The sequence below is a fragment of the Urocitellus parryii genome, chromosome 1 (assembly GCF_045843805.1).
Source record: "Urocitellus parryii isolate mUroPar1 chromosome 1, mUroPar1.hap1, whole genome shotgun sequence".
In the NCBI taxonomy this organism is placed as follows: domain Eukaryota; kingdom Metazoa; phylum Chordata; class Mammalia; order Rodentia; family Sciuridae; genus Urocitellus; species Urocitellus parryii.
The window spans coordinates 252,374,184-252,386,472 of NC_135531.1; the positions used below are offsets into that span (position 1 = coordinate 252,374,184).

A 12,289-nucleotide genomic window follows, 5' to 3' on the forward strand; every position below is an offset into this window, starting at 1 on the left:
GAATTCATGTTCACTGATAGAACGTATTCTGGGCCACAAAGAAAGGTCTTAATATATATAGACATTTGAAATATTACAAAATATGTTATTCAAATATAGTTGAAATAAATACCAGAAATAAGTCTTAGAAATCCCAGAATAAGTTGGATGTGGTAGTGTGAGTCTGTAGAACCAACTATGTAGGAGGCTGAGGCTGAGACTGAGGATTGCTTAAGCCCAGGATTTGGAGACTAATGTGGGCAATATGACCTCATCTCCTAAAACAAAACAACACAAACAAACAAAAAAATTCCCACCATGATAGAAAGAAAAACCCAGCACAACAGAAGTTCCCAAATATTTGGAAATTAAATGACATAACTTCATTGTTTAATGAAGAAGTCTCAAGCCGGGCACAGTAGCACATGCCTGTAATCCCAGCAGCTTGAGAAGCTGAGACAGGAGGATTTGGGGTTAAAAGCCAGTCTCAACAAATGAAAGCACTAAGTAACTCAAGTGAGATCCTGTCTTTAAATAAAATACAAAAAATAGGGCTCGGGATATGGCTCAGTGGTCAAGTGCCCTTGATTTCAATCCCTGGTACCCTCCAAAAAAATCTCAAGAGAAAATAGAACATAATTTAAAAAGTACTTTTTAGTTGTAGATGGACACAATATCTTTATTTATTTATTTTGTGGTGCTGAGGATCAAACCCAGTGCCTCACATGTGCTAGGCAATGAGTATTGGGCTACAACCTCAGCCCTTAGAACAAATTTGTAACTTGATGAAAATAAATACAGTGTATTGATGTGTGGGACACAGCACTTAGAAGAAATTTAGAGCATAAAATTGTTATGTTAAAAGAAGTTTGATAAAAGATACAATTATCCTTATCAGGAATGAAATTAAAAGGGCATCATTGACAGATTTTACAGAAATTAAAAGAATAATAAAAAAAAACATGAGCAACTTTATGCCTATAAATTCAACAACTTAGATGATATGAACAAATTCTCTAAAAGGCATAGACAACTCAAAGCTCATTCAGAAAGAAATAGATAAACTAATAGCTTTATATATTTTAAAGAAATTGAGTTTAAAACCTTCCCACAAAGAAAACTTCAGGTACCCAAATGGTGTCAATGGAAATTCTAACAAGTATTAATAAAAGAAATCAATAGTGCTCACAATTTTCCAGAAAATAGAAGTGGAAGTAATACTTCTCAACTGATTTTACAAGGCTATCATTACCTTGATAACAAAATTACACAGGCATTATTAAAAGAAGAATCTTACAGATTACCTCATAAACAGAAAAAAATTTAAGGTCAAATGTAGTAATTTATGAAAAAGATAATATATCATGACTATATGCAGTTTATACTGGAAATGCAGGGTCAACCTAACGTTTGAAAAAGTCAATCTGTAATTCATCATCTTCACATTAAAAAGAAAAAAACATTGACATTTCAGTTGGCACAGAAAAAGTTATTCGACATTCTAGAACACCTATTTGTAATGAAAATTTTAGCCAACTAGGAAAAGAAGAGAACTTTCTCAGCCTGATAAAAGGCATCTGGAAAACTTGCAGCTCACATTAATACTCAAGTATGAAGACTGAATATTATATCTCCTACAGTCTGGAACAAAGTTAGTGGTATCCATTCCTATCATTCGTATTCAGCATTGAATCTGAGGTCCCAGTCAGTGCAGTAAGGGGTTGGGGAGGGACTGAGCATACAAGTTAAAAAAAAAAAAAGCAAAACTGTTTTTATTTGCATCCTAAGGAACTTATAGAATAAAAGTTGGTAGAACTACATAGCAGGCTTTTTATTGTTGTTGGCTGTGGGAATTGAACTCAGGGGCACTCAACCATTGAACCAAATCTCCAGACCAATTTTGTATTTTTATTTAGTGACAGGGTCTCACTGAATTGCTTAGTGCCTCGATAAGTAGTTGATATAGAAAACTAATTGCATTTTATATACTAGCAACATTTGAAATGTACAAAACAATGCTTTTTCTAATATAATCTGAAATATTTAGAAATTTAATAATGCAAGGCATTATGAAAACTGTAAGACATTAAGAGAATTAATGAAGGTCTTAAATAAGTTGAGATGTATACCATGTTCTTTGATTATTAAGAGACTGGTTTTCTTCATATCTGTAGATTCAGAGCACTTTCAATAAACATTTAGCAATCTTTCATATAGAAATTGATAAGGGGTTCATTATTCCTCCCCATGATAGGGCAGAGGAGTTGAAGGGGAAGGGAGGGGGCATGGGGTTATTAATGATGGTGGAATGTGATGATCATTACTATCCAAAGTACAGGTATGAAGACATGAGTGTGAATATACTTTGTATACAACCAGAGAAATGAAAAATTGTGCTCTATATGTGTAATAAGAATTGTAATGCACTCTCTTGTCATATATAAATTTTAAAAAAGAAATTGATAAGAGGTTGTAAAAGTCATATTTACCTAACATAGTCAGAAATTTTTAAAAAATAATATTGGAAGATTTAAATTGTCTGATTTTAGGGTTTTGTAAAATTATAGTACTCAAGACATTGTAGTGCTGGGGGACATATAGAAACACAAATCAATGGAGTGGCACTCAGAATTCAGAAATAGGTCCACACATACTGTTTGACAAAGGTGCAAGGTAATTGGATAGGAAAAGGATAGTGGTTTTTTGTTGTTGTTGGCTCTGGGAATTGAACTCAGGGGCACTCAACCACTGAACCAAATCTCCAGACCAATTTTGTATTTTTATTTAGAGACAGGATCTCACTGAGTTGCTTAGTGCCTTGCTAAGTTGCTGAGGCTGACTTTGAACTCGTGATCCTCCAGTCTCAGCCTCCTGAGCAGCTGGGTTTACAGGCATGCTGTGCCACAGCACCCGACAGAATAGTGTTTTTGATACATAATAATAGGACAGTTGGAGAGCCATCTATAGTATCTTTAATTTACCATGCTTAGAAATTAACCTGAAATGGATTTTGGAACTGAATTTAAAACCTAAGCTATAAAACTTCTGGAGGGAAATACAGGACACAATTTTTGTGATCTTGGGTACAGAAAAATATTTTTTACAGAATAAATATATGAAGATCAAAAGAAAAAAATGATAAACTTTTCTTCTTCAAAAGATACTATTAAGAAAATGACAAGGCAAACCACAGACTGGGAAAAAATTTGTAAAATAACTAAAATAAACAACTTACAGGATAAAAAAGCAGATTGAAACACACTTAACTGAGTAGATAAATGAATGGCAAATAAAACACAGGAAAAGGTGCTCAACATTATTGGTTACTAGGGAAATGAAATTAAAGCCATCGTGAACCAAACTAAAGACTACTACACACAGTGTGGGATGGCTACAGTTAAAAACACAATACCAAGAGTTAGGGTGTGGTTAAAACTGGACCTTTTACACATTGCTAGTGAAAAGGTTTTAGCCACTTTAGAAAACACTTGACAGTTTAACAAGTTAGAGAATTACCTACCATCTGATCTGGCAATCCTCTCCTGTGTATTTACTTAAGAAGAGTGAAGACATGTTCGCACAAAGACTTGAACACACAGGTTCATAGCTGCTTTATTCATAATAGCCAAAGCTTGGAAACAACCCAGATGTTTCCCACTTGGTGACTAGATAAACTAATTTTTGGAGAGAAGTCTAGTCAATGAACTACATTCTACAATTAAAAGGAATAAAGTGCATATATAGGCAACAATATGGATGGATCTCAGAATTTATGGTAATGAAAGAATCCCAACATAAATGCCTCATATTTTATCTAAATGAAATCTAGAAGACCATATTAGTGACATAGGGAGCTACATATAGTATGCCTATACTTCCATATCTATTGAATTAGAATCTCTGGAAATGGGACCAGGTATCAGAATTTTTTAAAGTTCCTCAGATTTTCAAGGCTGAGAACAGACAACTGTCATAGGTTTGTCTTTGTTCCCGATTCACTGCCCATATAGGCCAAGAGGGGATAATGTTAAGAATCTTAGTTTAAGTTGGGTAGAGATGGATATTTTCATGCGTTTTGTGACTGGCATAATGCAAGACTTATGAGAATATGTAAAATGGTCTCCCCATTTGTAAACCAGGAATGATAAGTGTCGGAGACCAGCTCCAACAGGGGGTCTCAGGAGACGAACGGATGGTGAGGAGTCGGCGAAAGAGGGGGTGGAGAAACAACACAGACACCAAAGTGAAGGTGTTGATCCCAATCTTTACTTGTGAAGTTGATCATATATACTTTTCATTTTGGCAGGCTTACAGTATTTTGTGGTTACAAAACAGTAATCATTATTCAAAGAAACAAAATATTACGTAGTTACAATTAGAATAGAAGAATGTATTTTGGCTTATGCATAAGCAAACATTTGTACTTTCAGTTCGAGTTTTGTTTTGAGCTGTTTCTGCTTAGTTAACTTTTAATAATAGTTACAAATGTCCCAAACTATTGGCCTATACCTTGACTATTCTTTTCTTGACTTACTGACTGGAACCGGTGCCATGGTTACGGCAAGTGGTTGACTTGTTATTACTTTTAATCAAACAAAAGTAAGAGCACAAACCATTGTGCACAGAAACAAGAACAAGTTGCCCAGTACTAAGCACTAATCTATCTTCTCTAGATTTTAATTTAATTTCTCAAAAACTTCCCTGACAGGAATACAGGGAGTTTTTCATTAGACATTAACAATTTACACTCCACAGCTGAATCATTGCATTTAGAGCAAACAGATCTATGCTTTAGAAGTAGTTGCATTAATTGGGAAAGTCATGATTTTTCCTTCATACTTAATGGTCATATGAGAAATCACAACTATACTTATTAAAGGAATACAAAAACAAATCAGCCCATTCCCAGAAACATACTGCGCTCCTCCAGAGGATGGACGCCTTGCGCCATCCACCTCAGTAGGGCCTTGCCATTGCCTGAGTCAGGGGAGGGGCGCAGCAGATAAGCCAGTATATTTTTGCTATTTATAAGACCCTATGCTATGAATTTGAGTTGATTACTTGATTTACTTAATAGTGCTTTGAGACTGTAAATAGTTGGAACTAGTTAATCCTTACTTATAATTGAATAAAAAGTTTAGGAAGACTAATTATGTTCTATAAACTAAGTAATAAGAGTTGAGATTTGGGGGGTGGGGTTGTGACTCAGTGGTAAAGTGCTTGCCTAGCATGCATGAAGCACTGGGTTCCAACCCCAGCACCACATAAAAATAAACAAATAAAGGTATTGTGTTCATCCACAACTAAATATATATATATATATATATAATATATATATATATATATATATATATTATATAATACACACACACACACACACACACACACACATATATACATATATATCCTGGAGTTCACACTCCTATGTTTGAGCTCTGGGATTTACCAGATCCAATTGCTATGCCACATACTAACTAGCATTAAATTCATCCTGGCAAACTTCTACTATCCCTTCCTTTTATCAGGCTTTCTGTTCTTGTAAATTGTCCTGTAATATTTCTGTCTTTATAAAACTGTCCCTTTTTGTATCCCTAAAAGTGGGCATGGGTGATATATTAATGCTTGTTGAAAATGAATAGTGTCATTAATTCTGAGGATTCTAGAAAGCTTCTCGGAGGACATTACATTTCTGATGTTGAGTATGAATTTCTCAGAGAATAAATAAAAGGACTTCCTGGTAGAGGGACTCCTGTAGAGGGTGTGGCTATTTGGGGCTTGGTGAGTATTGCCCAGTACAGACAGACATATGTTGGTTGTAGGGGACAGGGAATAGGTGGGATATGCTCATAGGAAAGGAAGTTAAGTTGTAATTAGTTAGCAGGAAGTCTTAACACCATGCTGAGATATAAGAATGTTTTTCTTTTTAATTTTTTTAAGTTGTAGACGGACAGAATGCCTTTATTTGTTTATTTTTATGTGGTGCTAAGGATCAAACCCAGTGCCTCACATATGCTAGGCAAGCACTCTGTCACTGAGCTTCAGCCCTAGCCCAAGAATGTTTTTCTTTTTTTAAAATTTTGATAGTAAAGGGAAATTGTGAAAAAAATTTGTAAAACAGGTTAGTGATAAGATCCCAATACTTAAATATTTCCCCTTTCCTTCTCCCTCTCTCCCTCTTTCTATCCTCCTTCTCCCCCACCCCCTTCCTTCTTGAGATACCTGATAATAGTGTAGAAGACATTGGAAAGGAGGAAAAGTTGGAATTGGGAATCTTTGAAAGCCAGAGATGAGGGCCTCAATGGAAGCAACAGTACTGAAAATCTTGTTCACATAAGTACAAGTGAAAGCATATTTTATCTGGCATTATCACTTGATTTCTTTAGCTTCTTCATAGTTTTTGACCAGAAATCAAATGGTCTTCTGGGTTCAAGAACCATGTTTTGCCAGGAATGTGGCACATGCCTGTAATCCTAGTGGCTCAAGAGGCTGAGGCAGGAGGATCTCAAGTTCAAAGCCAGCCTCAGCAATAGTGAGATGCTAAGCAACTCAGTGGGACCCTGTCTCTAAATAAAATATAAAATAGGGCTGAGGATGTGGCTCAGTGGTTGAGTGCCAATGAGTTCAATCTCTACTACCAAAAAAAAAAAAAAAGCAAAAAACCCCCCATATTTTATGTGTCAGCTATTAATTCTATTAAGGCCTTTCTTATTTATTTATTTAAAAAGGCAAAGAAATGGGAGCTGTTTGGCTTCCAGAAGGATTGGGTTACTCAGTCAGTGAAATAATTCTCTTTCTTAATACCAGCATCAATATTTTTGAACAGTTCCTTTGACACCCACTTTAAGACTGTGTCACTAACGTGTGGGAGAGAACTTTTATGACTGACACTTGATAGAAGTGTTAGATCAGTTCTAGGAAGCTGTATTTATAGGAGTTGAAAATCTAGTCTCTATAATGCCATCTTTCACTTATCCTGCTTAGAAAATTTTTAGTTTTCCTGAGTAGTTCACATATTCCAGATTAAAGACTGGTTCACTGGCGAGGGCAGTGGCCTTGATGGAAAGAAGTGCTTGGGTTTTAGGCAGAATTAACATGACTTGGGTATGAAGGGGAAAGTGAGTGAGATAAAGGCAAGAATGACTCCTAGTTTCCTGGCTTTTGTAAAAACTCAAGCTAGTATAAGATCCAGAAGAAGACACTGTCATGAAATCATGCAGAAAATGTCAAGAAGAGGGACACAGATAATCTCATTGCAGACAGCACAAGAAGGTCAGTTAAGAAAAGAACTACGAGGACTGGCTGTCAGTACACATCCTCCCTTGTGCTTGATGCTGAGGTACAGCCAGAGCTGGGCTTGGACCCCATGGCCAAGCAGCCCTGTGACACCCTGTTGCAGAGCAGAGCCCCTGGGCCTACAGGAGGAGAACCTACAGGTCCAAGGAAGGTTATCTTCAGAGAAGGAAAGAAGTCAAAAGCATTTTAAAGAAAAACTCAGATTGGAGATGGGATTGGTCATGTTGGCCAGAAAGTATCCCCCGCAAGGAGTTCTTTTTTAAATACTTGAAGCACACAGCTGCTCTCAACATGAGAAGCATGTGTGTTATGAAGAAAGGGGTTACTTTCTCAGCAGAATTTCTGAAGATTTTTCTTCTGTCTCTGCTGCTTTCTCATCTGTCTGCTTGCCATTGGATTGGGGATCTATATTGGAAGGCATCTGACGGCCTCCTACCAGCACTTTTTGATGAAGAATTGGATCTGACTTTGTTCACATACTGGTGATTTATATCTGAGCTTGACAGCTAACTGGAGAGATGGTAATCCTTGGGTAGCTGTACCACTTGCATTTATTTGTTCCATAAATGATGTATTCCCAATTTAGTAAAATAAAACAATAGATACTAATGAATACTTATGAAATCCATTAATAAGCGTGTAAGACTGATTAATATATGCTCTGAAGAATTTGGTTGTAAATTTTCTTTGGATATTAAATGCAAATAGTATAAATAAATTAATAGTCATGATGTATGTATCATTTGATAATTATCTGTAACCTGAATTCAGTTAGAATACTTTATATTTGAATAAAATATTGAATAACACTGGTAGAAAAATTACTAGTAGAAAAAATTACTGCATTAAAGGATTTTGTCTAAAAGAAATATTGTGGCCTTATAATCACTCTGTTGTAGAAAATGTGTTTATTTGAAATGGATGCAGGTTGTCTATAAGGACTACTTAACTGTCTTATTAAGTAATAAATAGAAACCAGGTACAGCTACAAACTCCATGGTACATGCATTAAACAGTGTTTTTGCAGTGCGAAGACTCTAGCCACTATCAGTTCTTTACCTTAGACATTCAGTTTTCTGTTGAAGGCATGTATTTGCTATTCCTTACTTTGTTGTTCTACTTCTTAGTTTGTGCTCAACTTTTGTGTGCTCTTAAAAACCAACTTTATTTTAAACGAATGTGTCTACTTTAAAAACCTGGAGATAGAAAAAAAAAGTTTGCTAAAGCATTTAGGTGGGGGGGGGAGTGTATGAAGAAAAGTGATCTATGATCTCAAAATTAGAAGGCGGTTTTTTCAGTGGTTACCTTTTTTTAAAAAAAATATATATATATATATATATATATATATATATATTTAGTTGTAGTTGAATACAATACCTTTTATGTAGTTGAACACAATACCTTTATTTTATTTATTTTTATGTGGTGCTGAGGATCAAATCCAGAACCTCACCCCATGCTAGGCAAGCACTCTACCACTGAGCCCCAGCCCCTTCTTCTTCTTCTTCTTTTTTTTTTTTTTAAAAGAGATTCCTTTATTTTTTAAATGGGCCTTTAGCCTTTATTTTGTTCATTTATTTATATGTGGTGCTGAGAATTGAACTCAGTGCCAGGCAAGCACTTTACCACTGAGCCCCAGTCCCAGCTCCCAGTGGTTACCTTTGAGTACAGTTTGGTGGGGACAGAAGGAATGTGGCCACATTAACTAAGCACCATTAGTTATATAGAAACAGTATCAAAAAGGTTCTAAAATGTCTCTCAGTTTAGTTTATGGCATAAAGTAGTTCACACAGACTTTTCACTTGTAGTGTCAGTGAACCTTCCGACAAGTTATACATAAATTCAAAAATTATGTTAAATAGGATTTTGCTGACTTAGGATAAACTTTTTCTTTTCCATGTAAATAATCTCAGTTTAAAATGTAACTTAATACAAAGAGTATCTTTAAAATGGATAAAGATTTTTGAGTAGCTTGCCACAAGTTCTGTGTACTTAATTGCTAGATATGGTTGCTAATGCTATTACAGTATTTGGTGGTCATTATTTTTAACTCATAAATAACATGTTCATTTAGCACTTTCTTAGATTGTTGTTAATTTAGTATCACCTCAGTTTTTTTCCAGTGCATATTTAAGTTACTGAGTAGTTGAATAATATAGAATGTAGATGCATTTAGAAGTGTCTAAAATGCAAAGCCTTGTATTCAGTGACAGAGGGATTCAGAGAATTTGCAGGAATTTGCAGTATAAAGATTTTGTTTGGATTACTGTTTCTTGTTTCACCTTTCATATTTTATGAGAGAAGACAGCTGACTTCTCTTACTAATCATTGACCATCATTGTGTAGCACCATCCTTCTTTGTTTATATTTAACTCTGCAGCATACTTCATATAAAATTATAACATTAACATTAAAAAAGAGCAGGGTGCAGTGATGCCTGTAATCCCAGTGGCTGGGTAGGCTGGGGTAAGAGGTAAATTCAAAGCCAGCCTCAGGGGGGAAAAAAAAGGGCACCAACCAACTCAGTGAGATCCTGTCTCTAAATAAAATACAAAATAGGGTTGGGGATGTGGCTCAGTGGACGAGTGCCCTTAAACTCAGTCCCTGGTATCCCCTCACCCCCCCCCAAATACTTAACCCATTTTGAATATCATCCCAGATGTGTAACACCTATAAAAACTTAAATATAATATATAACATATAATTATATAATATGAAATATAATTCTATAAGAAAGTAAATACATAATATTAATTAACATTAATACATATAAGTTCTAGATTATGAATTCCAACCTATTTTAACGTACCTGTGTCAGTTTTATTGAAATATTTGCAGAATTGAAAAGTTGGGACTTAATGTGTTAAGCTAAGAAGTTTTGCTTACTTATAGACTTCAAAATATTCTTAGAGTGCCTTCAATTGAAATGCTAAATTTGAACAGCTATGTTTTGGAATTTAGAATATATTTTCACATTAACAGAAATGTTGGGAGAAGCAATGTGGACACCATTAGCTCTTCTGTGTTTCTTTCATAGCTACATAGAAATCAAATATTTAACATTTTCTTAAGTTTTTTTTTCTCAAAAGTACTTCTTAAATTCCCATTGTGATTGTGATGCTAATACACATGCATAATGGAAAATATTTATTAGAATTTCCTCATGACTGCAAAAACTATTTTTTCAGGCTAAATAAAATCTAGACAGATTTTACGTTTTTGAACATCAACATCAGTGTTTTGAATCTTGGTATATATGTTTAATACTTGCCTCCTTAGTTATTTTATTTTTTATTTTTAAAAAAAATTTAATTTGTTCTGATTATACATGACAGTAGAATGCATTTTGACACCATTAGTATAATCATACTTGTGTTATAGGGTAATAATGTCTATTCCTTAGTTATTTTAAGTCTTTTGCACCAAATCAAATCTATTTTCCTTTTGATGAATAGCTTTATGAAGAAGTAAATGAAGTAAACTACTGGTGCTTATCTTTCCCTGGAGGGAAAATGAATTTTGGGTGCATGTACTGGGGATTTAACCCAAGGGTGCTTTACCACTGAGCTATAACCCCAAACACTTTTATTTCAAGGTAGGGTCTTGCTAAATTTCTGAGGCTGGCCTTGAATTTGGAGTCATCCTGCCTCAGCCTTCCCAGTTGTTAGGATTATAGGCATGTGCCATTGTGCCAGCTGAAAATGAATATTTTTAAGCAGGCTTTTAAAAAAAAGTTTTATTTATTTATCTATCTATATTGTGTTACTGGGGATCAAGCTTAGGCCCTCACACATGCTAGCCAAGTACTCTATCACTGAGCTACATCCCAGCACCCCTCCCTTTGATGAAAAAAATAACCAGTTAACTTCAAAATTTTGATCACTCATTTTGATCCCCACCCCTTCATCTAACAGTTTAAAGATGTTAATGCTATATCACTATAAACAGTCTCTGCAGTCATATTCAATGAATTTTATCTATTCCAGTTTCTACATTTTATTGAAGAAGATGGATGCACATAGAGCTTAATAACTTTACATTTCTACTATGTTGAAGTAGCCTTTTTATTCTCTTCTGAATTATTTTTTTGGTGGGTTTGCACTTCTGTAAGCATGAAGAATATTTTTCCTTTTAAAAATGCTAGAAGATATTGGGTTGACTGCCAATACTGAACAGTACTCCTATTCTTTTACATATAGTTAAACTTGTATCATGTAGTTTTACTTAACTGTGTGTAGGTGTTTGGTTATATTTTGAGAAATACAGACTGAACTCTTCCAAGTCAGGCCCATGGAAATTATTTCTTGATGTCCTAAATATATCACAATAACAAAATATATTCACAGATTAAGGAAGCCATTTAATTTTTATTAAGGCAAGCCAGAAACATAAATTTTCTTTAACTGGGGCAAGTTGCATTATATCTAAAGTCCCTGTTTTGGTTTCTGTTTCTCATTTATTTATGTGAGGAATAAGGTTACATGAGAAAATAACAAAGTCAATACATATTTCTGAAAATGATGGAGAGTTCATTGAAGGTTTGGTATTAAAATAAGATAGAGGGGATGAAGAGGTTGGAACAAAAATTAAGTAGAGCTTCAAGTAGAGCTAAGTAAGTTTTAAGGTATCCCAATTTAACTAAACTGTTGATGTAGGTGTCATATTAGGAAACAGCTATTATCTGAGACAGTGGTTGAAAGGCTCAGTTACCAAGTGAGAGAACCTATGTTCTGTTAGCACTTTAAAGACGAATATTCTGGATATATTAGTGACATAATGTAGTAATTTTTTAAAAAAATTGTACATGGACATAATATCTTTGTTTATTTTTATGTGGTGCTGAGGATTAAATCCAGTGCCTCATACATGTGAGGCAAGCACTGTACCACTGAGCTACAGCCCCAGCCCCCTGTAGTAAATGTTTTTAATGAATATATAGACAGTATCCTATTATTCATGCATTTGACTTGTGAGACTCCAGTCACTATTTTACTCCGTGAATCTGCCTGACTTCAGA

The 12,289-nt window shown here is 34.8% G+C and overlaps 1 protein-coding gene across 46 annotated transcripts in view; it reads left to right on the top strand.

The window, feature by feature from the left end:
- The window catches only part of Abi2 (abl interactor 2), a 116,338-nt gene that overhangs the window by 99,069 nt on the left and 4,980 nt on the right, over positions 1–12,289 (top strand). The window lies entirely within an intron of this gene.